At 45.2% G+C, this 8415-nt stretch overlaps 1 pseudogene; it reads right to left on the bottom strand.

Moving 5' to 3' along the window:
• Nucleotides 1-7493: 7493 nt before the first annotated feature.
• On the bottom strand, nucleotides 7494-7613 carry LOC136637714 (5S ribosomal RNA; annotated as a pseudogene).
• Nucleotides 7614-8415: the final 802 nt, after the last annotated feature.

The following is an 8415-nucleotide window of genomic DNA, read 5'->3' as shown; positions in this document are numbered from 1 at the left end:
GGTCATTAATGTCTCTATCCTCTCCTCCTGTCTTTAGTGCAAGAGTTGTGGATGTGTGCATAATTCCAGAACTTACTGATCTATCTTTTGTACTGATAAGGGCCTGGAGTTTACCCACAGGGTCCCTTCTTCTGCTTGATTCTTCCCAAAAGTTTGTAGCATTTGTTAAGGGTACTGTAACTGAATAGTAGAAGAGATCAGGTGTCCCTCTTCACAGTGTGTGAAGTGTTTTACGACTCATTGAGGGGCTCACTTTGCCTGCAGCCACTGATCCAAACTACAGTGAACTCTGCCCAACATCACACCTCACACCACAGCTGGAACTCTTCATTCTTTCTAGTTTATTTTCCCTTTCTCCCCAGCTTCTTCCTCTTCCTCTTCTTCACCAATACCACACTAACACCAGTTCTTTATCCCTGGCCCCTCAAGGTAACCTCCTTCCATTACGGGTTATAAGCCATGATGTGTACGTGCAACCTCCTGATTTTAGAAATGGGCTAAGTCAGAATGCCAGATGCAAGGGAGGGCACCAGGATGCAGGTCTCTTGTTATCTGGTGTGCTCCCTGGGGCATTTGGTGGGGCTGCTGTGAGATACAGGAAGCTGGACTAGATGGGCCTATGGCCTGATCCAGTGGGGCTGTTCTTATGTTCTTCATTTCTCTGCTAACACCTCCCCCTTTGTGTCATATTCCCCCTCCCTTCTGTCCCCTTTTCCTCCATTTTGCATGCTTATGCATCCTTCTTTCTTCTAAGGAGTTCCTCTTTTTCTTGTACTGCTTAGCAACCATTACCATTTAGGGCAGGGGTGTCCAAACTTTTTGGCAGGAGGGCCACATTATCTCTCTGGCATGATGTCAGGGGCCAGGGAAAAAATTACATTTAAAATTTGAATAAATTTACATAAATGAATATATTAGAGATGGAACTTATATTAATGAATGCAGGTCTTGCAATAGCTCAAGGCCTATAAAACGCCTTGCACAAAGCAAGGTCAGCCTTTCCTTCACTACCATTGCTGCTTCGCAGATGTGAAGTAGCAAACAGTGGAGGGAGCCCTCGGCCCGCAGCTCATGCAAGAGGTCGAACAGTTGCCCTCACAGTGAGAGCATTTGCGTCAGGCCAGTGCGGGCTACAGCAAGTCTTCAGAGGGCCAGAGGCTCATTGGAGAGTGGGATCTCCCTGTGGGCCGGATTGGTGGTCCCCGAGGGCTGCAAATGACTCCAGGGCCGGGGTTTGGGCACCCCTGATTTAGGGCTTAGCTGTGTGTGTCTATTGCACTGCAAAGTTTCTAATTTCCCCCTCCTGCTTATTGTACATTTACTTCCCCGACTATATTGTGTTGCACCCATATCTTTGTCTCTCTCACTCTTATTAAAAGCCAATCCACTGGTGTGTGTCTGAAGTCGTTGTACCTATGTTTCTGTGTTTCTGTACATGTTCTCAAATCCCCCATGTATGCACATTACATGTGTCTCAGCACACCCAGTAACTTCCATGATAATCCATCCAAAACCAGTCATAAACCAGGTCCTTGCATCTTTTGGACAGATGTGACACTTGGAAATATTCCTACTTGGCTGTCACAAGTAGGACATTAATATATGGGTTCATTTACAACTCCAGTGCGCAGCACCAAACATACACTTCAGTTTATACTCAACCAGTTTATTAGTTTATTAGTCAACCAGTTACTGGATATTTGGGAGAAGTTTTATCTTCCAGAAGTCAGTGACTGAGAAGAAAGAGAAACCATGGCCAGTCATCTTGAAAGAACTCATTTCCTTTTCCCAAAAAAGCATCTCCCACAGTGTCTATATCTTCCTGACACCTTCCTTTTTGAACTACTGCACCCTTCCTTGCTCATTATTTCATACATCTTACTGTCAGTCTGCCTGACATTTTGTTTCCCTTTTACCAACTGTCTGGAAGTCAGATACCTGCCTCCTGTCCAGCTCTTTGAAAACAAAATTGTGATTCTCAACATACAGCCCAATCCTATCTAAATCCACACATGGCGATGCAGCAGTGCCTGCGTGGCTTCTGCTGGACCCCATGAGGGATTTTCAGCTGCTGGAGACATTTGTCCCCTTGCCTTGTGACATTTGTCCTCTTGCCCTTGCAATTTGGGGTGGTGATGGGTTGGACCGGTTCAATTACTGCATCAGTTCAATTACTGGTACATGTTCACATTGCTCCACGCAGATGGATCAGGCCCAGGAAGGAGTTTGGGATTCAGAGTACAACTCCCCCCCGCCTGATCCACCTTCCTCCCCACCCCATCACCACCTCATTCTGCCTACCCACACCCTGTTCAGCCCACTTATTGCCTCCCTACAACCCCCTGCATGGGCTTACCTGCTCTAGCGGGTGTCCATTGGCCCACCAGCACACAGGAGGTTGCTGTGGTCTACCTGTCAGTGGGCCCACTGCTCTCACCAGTGGAAGCTGCTTACAACAGCTTAAAGCAGCATCCACCAGCGCAACACTACTTACACCAGCAGAGGAAGGAGATAGGTTTGGGTCACTAGTGCCCAATCCTATCCAAGATTTTACCACAAATGCAGCCATGACAACCGGGCATTTGCTGCACCTGCAGTGGGGGGACAGTCACAGAAATCTCCTCAAGATAAGGGAATGTTTGTTCCCTTACCCCAGGGCTGGGTTACAGCTGCATCAGTGCTGGAAAATTGAATAGGATTGGGTCCTTAGTCATGTATTCATTTTCCAACAAGCAGCAAGATCCAAAATAGCAGGATACCATACAGACAGCCACTTTCTCAGCTCCATTTCCACTATGGATTTCATCTGCTCCAGTTGCAGTCTGCAGCACACAGTTCTAGCATTATCTGAAACAACTCCAGGCCATAAGCCGAAATGGCAGTGGAAGCTGAAGTGGGGAAGGCTCAGAGCTGGATTATGGAGTGGCCATCAATGGAGAGAGAGACATAAATGTAGAGTGCATAGGCTGGGTTGGAGAGGGAGAAATCAGGAAGTTGACAGCACAATTGCTTCCACATTGTCCATTGTCCACCTTTGAGCAAAACTAAATTCCCTGTAGCAGTGAAGAGTACAGCTTTTGGCTTTCCTAACTGTGATGAGATTCCAAGGGAGAGGCAGAAAGACCAGGAAGTTGTGAAAATGTGGTGTTATGACTGAAGAAGAGATGCAGAATCCTCCTGAATTAAAAAACAAACAAAAAATATATCTGATACCTGCAGCCTGAGTTTCCTTAAAGACAGTGTAGACAAAGGTGGGAAATACGTTCACCTCCTCAGTCAAAGATTACACAGGAATATATGCTACAAAGTTGCATGATCTTTATAAACTAATGACCATCTTGGTTTTAATTTAGCATAGAAGTAGAAGCCCAAGCATAAGAACATAAGAAGAGCTTTGCTGGATCAGGTCAAGGACCCATCTAGTCCAGCTTCCTGCATCTCACATTGGCCCACCAGATGCCTCCAGGAGCATATCCATATCCTGTTGCCACTCTTTGCATCATAGGTTACTTCTAAAAAGGTAGGTTGCATATAGTCATCATGGCTTGTAAGCTGTGATGGACTTTTCCTCCATAAGCACCTCTCTGATTCCATTCCAGTTCTATGGGTCTTAGCCAGGAGTCTGGGGAGAAGTTATTCATGAAACAGTTGAACACCTCCTGCCTTGGGACAATCTCCTGGTTTTTCAGATTGCACAGACTCTACTGGTCCTTGGACGTTCCTTTCAGGCCAGCTGAGTAAGTGATCAGAACAAGCCCTGCTGAAATCTATTGCACAGAAGCGGTAGAGGCCCCGCACTCATGGCACTCTATGTGATCATTAGAACATGAGAACTTGAACAGCTGGATCAGGGCAACTATTTAGGATGTGATTATTCCCGCATGGTTTTCATTCAAAGCCTGACATTATTGTTTCAGATCCTCCCAAGGCAGCCTGCATTACGAAGCAGCAAGACATGATTTGGAGCCTTGAGAAGCTGTGCAATTTTCAGCTGACTTCATCCTGGGCTTAAGTGGTGATGGACGGTGAGCTCCAGCTTAGTAAAAGAGAGGAGGGCTTGTTTGCTTAGGCTGACTCTCCAGGGGGCAGCTCACTGCTGTTCTAATGTAAATGTTTATGAGGGGTGTAATAAAATATTAAACGGCATGAATAATTGATATTTACTTTATAGCAATTCACACTCTTGCTTGTTTGAATAAAATCCATTATTTACAATAGTCTACTTAACTAGGAGTTATTTCTCTCTTTGTTCATACCATTTGCTAATTACTTGTTCCTATGACATGCTTCCCTTTGCTGGACTGAGATGGTTGTTTTATGTCAATGTTTAACTGCTTAGTATCAATATTTCAGACATAGAATGCAGCCCAAAGACAGAGGAGGGCTACAAAAATCCATTCGCCTGCACGAGTGTTTGTTTTTCGTCCGTACATCTTTTGCACTCCAAGATCAATCCAAAAGTGACATTAATTCAGTTCCATGTCTTTTGTCTCTGAAATTGTGGAATAAGAGAAAATGGCTACAAATGCTTTACTGAACACCATCAGAAATTCAGTTCACTTTCATTTGTGCTGCCATCTGACACTCCCTTTTATTTTATTTATTTTTAAGCAAAGGACAAAAGGACCATCTTGAAAATGGTCCTTTTCTGAAAGGACCATAAAATACTGAAAAGAACCAGAAACATAATATGTAACACTATTGAAGTTTTAGCAACAACAACCAGTAACAATTTTGCTATGTTAAGCCCCATTTGCACAGTCCATCCACAGCTGGGCTTCCATTCAAATGTTACCTAAACGGCACACATAAGGCAACTGGCTGCTTACCAATAATCATTGTCGTGATCAAACAGTTCCTTTGCTGGAATGAAGTGTATACAGAAACAGGAAACAGGTAACCAGCTGCACCCTCCAGACAAGAACAGTCTACCAGTTTGAGCAGTCCCAACTATTCAAGCAGACTACAGAGGGCTTCCTAATGAGGAACAAGGAGGGAGCAACAAGTGCCTGCCTCCAACAGCTTACCCATGATGTCACTGGCTGGCTGGCTAGCCAGCCAGTCCAATGCCTGCTACCCCTTCTTTACCCACAGCATCTCTCCCATTGCTCCTCAGGTGAGGGAGGAAAAGTTTGGTGGGGGAGCTTGCAGGGAAGGGAGAGATCAGACATGAGGGGGGATATTGGAATAAGACATCATGATGCAAGGCATGAGACTGTGGGCAGGAACAGTGGACAATACCAGCTGATAACAAATAAATAAATAAATAAATAAATAAATAATCTGAAAAAGCAACATCTTTTACAAATGAGATAATATGACTGCCCACATAACCTCCTCAAATGACACAAAGCAAGGGTTGGAATGAAACCAGACCACATCTATTAATTCAACATTAATGGCCTTCATCCAGTACCTATCTTCTCAACCTCCCTCTTTAGGCACCTACTTTAGAGGAGACAGCACCAACTACCTATTGCCCCTTCCAGCATCCTCACCCTGACTTCAATCTGAGCTTGTCTACCAAAGATCCCAAGTTTTCAGCATCAACCCCCTGGAAAGGAAGCCAAATTGCACTACCTACCCAAGTTGCTCTACCTACCCAAAGTAGACCTCTGCAAGCCAGGCCCAAGAGGGGACATCCACTAAAACTGAGTGTTGGGAGAGTTAGGACAGACAAAAGAAAATGATTCTTTACTCAGCGTGTAGTTGGCCTGTGGAACTCTTTGCCACATGATATAGTGATGGCATCTTGCCTTTAAAAGGGAATTGGACAAATATCTGGAGGAAAAATTCATCACAGGTTACAAGCCATGATGGGTATGTGCGACCTCCTGATTTTAGAAGTAGGCTACATCAGAATGCCAGATGCAAGGGAGGGCACCACGATGCATGTCTCTTGTTATCTGGTGTGCTCCCTGGGGCATTTGGTGGGCCACAGTGAGATACAGGAAGCTGGACTAGATGGGCCTATGGCCTGTTCCAGCAGGGTTGTTCTTATGTTCTTGTGTCAATGACAAGTATCCCCAAGTCAGACAACCTCTTGAGATTGGTTCTCATTCTCATATTGATTCTTGCTTACCCAACCACTCCTGTCATGCACTGTACCTGCCAGTTGTGGCTTGTGGTGAAACGCCAGATCCAGTTTCAAGAAGGAAAAAAATTCATCACCAAATCAGGGGAAGAATAAAATAATCCTACAGAGACAACCACTCGCATCCAACTATTCTAACAGGTGAGTGTGATGGGACTGAAAGTTCTCCTAGATGCTCAATAAGAGGCCGCAGACACAAAACAGCCAAACACGCCCTACTCCCAGTGGACCCCATTGCCAGCCCAACCTTGAGGTAACGTGAAACAGATTGCATCCATAGAAGATTGTAAAAGGTCCATGGAGCAGTGAATTTGGGGCATGCTTCACACCAAGTCTGCAGTTGCCTTCTTCTCACCACCACTGAGAGAGGCCGCAATGATACGCTTCCTGCTCACTTGAGAGAGAAGCAACTCATCCACATCCTTCCCTTGCTCCCCATGCAGTTTCCTTAAAGCAGCAAGTGCAGGACTTCCAGTGCACTCCAGTCCTTTAAATAAAACCAGAAGTCTTGCACTTCTGGGTTTGATGAAACCATGTGAGAAGCACAGAAACAGCTTTCTTTTCTTCAGCATTACATTAAAGGCAGCAGCTGTGGCATTGGGGTGGAATTGCACCACCCCTAACTGACCCCATTCAAAATGCTTTTTGAAAGTGGAAATTCTTCAGAATCTTCCTCCTGCAACAGGAAGTTGCAAAGCTGTGGTTCTTTTTAAGGGAAAAAAAGAGAAAAAGACCTGGCCTTTGTTGAGACTTGCTGTGATCAAGCCAGCCTCCAGTGGAGGCAGTATGCATAGGAGTCTGAGGAGACTGTATGTCCAGCTGATGGCTTTCAGTGACAATTCCAAGCAATATTAATCTCCTCTCAAGCATCAGACAGACAGACATAGAAGCTACATGCCAATATTTAGGGAGGAGGCTGTGCCTGACACGGAATCTCATTGTTTTGGTCACTGTTGTGTGAGAACCAAAAAAGAAAGAAATCAACATTCACTATGTTTCTGCCTGTACAGATCAAGTGTAGATGGGAAATTGGCAAACAAATATAAACAAAATATTTCAATACTATGAATATTTTTTAAATGCTGGATTTCCTATAGCAGTGCACAATGTGATCCACTGCAGATGGTAGTCTCTCCCACCAACCGAGACCTCCACTCTGTCCGTTTCCCATGAGGTTTTTACTGCTTGGAGAGCCTCTTGCCTCAGTAGCCACCTTCGCTTTGGGAGGAGCTACTTTCTCCACACAACAAGGCAGTGGTGTAGCTAAGCTGCGGCTTGGGGGGATACATTGCCCCCCACAGTGGAGTGGTGGTTTTCCATTGTATCTGCTGGTAGGAGGGTGACAGCTCTTACCTGAGGCACGAGTTGGCAACCTTCAGTCTCGAAAGACTATGGTATAAGCCTACAGCACCCAGTATTCCCAGGCAGTCTCCCATCCAAGTACTAACCAGGCCTGACCCTACTTAGCTTCCGAGATCAGACGAGATCGGGCATGTGCAGGGTAACAATTGCTCTGAGGCACATGGCAAACATAAGTCCTCCCACTCACCCTTGTTCCCATATGGCTCCAAATGGAGCCGTTTTTGGGGCAGGGTTGGACATGCATAGGAGGGTGATAGCATCATCTGACCCAGCTAACTACTGCAATAAAGGGCATGCTTTTGGCTCCATTTTTCTTTTTCCCCTGGACTCCAAAGCTGTTCAGCCTGGTACCACTTCACAGAAGGACATCATACCTCAGGCTACCCAGCAGATTAAAGTAAGGTAATTTCTTTTCTCCTCTCTCCCTCTAAATCTTGTAACAATGCCCCTTTTTTTTCTAAAATCCTCCATTCCCTAGCGCTTGATTTAAACCGCCAGCTAATTTTCTCATTTTCCCCCATTGTGTCATCTCTGGGGGAAGAAATTCAGCCAAGCTGGCAACCTGACTCTTGTTCTCTCTTTCCCTCCTTCACATAACCTGCGTCTGTCGCAATTGAGATATCCACAGGTTTTTTTGTTGTTTTTTTCCAACCAAAACTACTTTGGCTGCATCCTGCAGGCAACTGGAGATCATGCAGGGGCAGAGAGGAAATGTTTTGTTTGATCTCCTCCTCCCCACATGGTCCCCAAGAGGTCTACCTCAATGTGCACCAGCTATTTAAAGTAGCGCAAAGGGGTAGACTGAAGTAAGCTTTGAAGTTTCAAACTTTGCACTTCAAACTTTGAAGTAGTCTACTTTATTCCAGTATAGCAAAGGGGGAATATTAGAGACCAAACAGGAAGTTGAAGTGATCTTGGGAAGGGGAAGTGTTCTGCAGAGATCAGCATTTTGCTTTCAA

The sequence above is a fragment of the Tiliqua scincoides genome, chromosome 1 (genome assembly GCF_035046505.1).
Source record: "Tiliqua scincoides isolate rTilSci1 chromosome 1, rTilSci1.hap2, whole genome shotgun sequence".
Taxonomy (NCBI): domain Eukaryota; kingdom Metazoa; phylum Chordata; class Lepidosauria; order Squamata; family Scincidae; genus Tiliqua; species Tiliqua scincoides.
This window is presented reverse-complemented; position numbering and strand designations above follow the sequence as displayed.